This window comes from Chiloscyllium plagiosum, unplaced genomic scaffold (assembly GCF_037043375.1).
Source record: "Chiloscyllium plagiosum isolate Xiang-an unplaced genomic scaffold, Cpla_swu_hap1 HiC_scaffold_14, whole genome shotgun sequence".
NCBI lineage: Eukaryota > Metazoa > Chordata > Chondrichthyes > Orectolobiformes > Hemiscylliidae > Chiloscyllium > Chiloscyllium plagiosum.
The window spans coordinates 41616944-41618640 of record NW_028270152.1 but is presented as its reverse complement, the minus strand read 5'-3'; positions in this window follow the sequence as shown (position 1 = coordinate 41618640).

The following is a 1697-nucleotide window of genomic DNA, read 5'->3' as shown; positions in this document are numbered from 1 at the left end:
AATTTAAAAGCAGTTCTTTTTCATTTAAGTCAACAAAAAAAAAGAAGAAATTAAAGGATATGGTCTTTACACTAGTAATTCAGTCCTTCACCTGTGGGCTGAGGTGCAATTATGGCTGCAGACAGATTTCAATGAGGATTTCTTTTAATGAAGCACAGATATCACACATACTCCTCCCTGCTGAGGTTCAGATAGAAGAATGGGTCCTTGACCCAAAGTGAATAAGGCCTCCTGTAATGAAAATTTCTCCACCTCTTTCTCCCAGTTCCAACTGCCTTTGCTTGCTTTTGCTCATTCTCCTGGTCCCACACTGTTCCAAGAGGGAGGGAAGTCATTTCTGTGATCAACCAATTTAAGCATAAGACAGCAAAAAATGATGACAAGTACTTAACATGTCACTCTTTGTAGAGTTTTGAAACATGAACCAAAACTTGCAGAATGGTAACAACCGCCAATAGGAATCAACCGACAGCTAAGCATTGATGATCTCTTTAAATGACACTGGTGGGGAATTTGTGCTGCTGACCTTTGCTGCGTGTTCACCTGTAAGCTTACAACAAATGTCAGCCGAACTCCAAAATCTGTTTTGCATGCTGATTGACATTATGTTTGCATAGAACTTGTTCTAAGTACTTCTGCCAGTCGTACATCCTAGCAGTCATACTGACACCTTCATCAAGAAGGCATCCAGGAATCTGTTCACATGCTGTTGTAATGGTATATGTAGTTTCAAATCTAGTAGTTTTTGAGACAGACTTTAATTGAAAAGGGAAACTGAGAAAAGAAATTGACCCATCCACATTCTAAAGAAACTATGACAGAAACTGGGATCGAAAACAAGTCATCTGGAGAATCTGAAACTGGGTCAAAACATAAAAGGACACAGACCCATCAGAGTTTATTAGTTGATGAGTCCAGTGGTGAAACATGGGCAGGTTGAAGAAAACTGAGGCCAGATCCTGAAACTGACAATAGACACCAAAAATATTTCTCAGAGCAGCTGTTACTGTTACCTGAAGATAACATTGGTGGATTGTCTAGATTGTCATAAGCAAAGTTGACAAGGGTCTGCAGGCATATACTATTTTTTAGTGAAGATTGTGCTTGTGAAGTTCAAGTTGGATGTACACTGCTATTGAAGATTAGATGAAATCCTTCAGAAAGGAGGATAGAGTTTTGAAGGACTTTGTGACTAAGATTAATAACATAAATGCTGGACGAACAGCAAATCTAATTGACAAAATCTGTCTTAGCCTCATCTATCATTTAGTGTGTACCTGTAATTTATAGTTTCTAATTGACTGCAATTTGCTGGTTAATTCATATTTAACTATTTAAATAGTTATGTTGATTTCGGGTTTTAGACTATAGCTAATAACCTAACATAAGTGATAGTAATTGGTAAAAAGATACAATAAGTTGGAGCTATTAGTCTTGCACTTATTGGAACTAGGAGTAAGAAATCTTGGAAAAGAAAGACACCCTTTTTTATACAGCACGAGAACAGGGTGAGGATTGGCCAGAGAAGCATCATTTTTGTAGAAGTGAAGTGTCAACCTTAATTCTCAGACTAGTATATGTATTGGTCAGGGCATTGCCTTGGGGATGTCTCCATAATCCCACATTTGGAAAATGTGCAGTATATTGTTATGAAGATGTGGGTGTACTTTAAGAAAGTTAAAAGCAGCAGAACTACC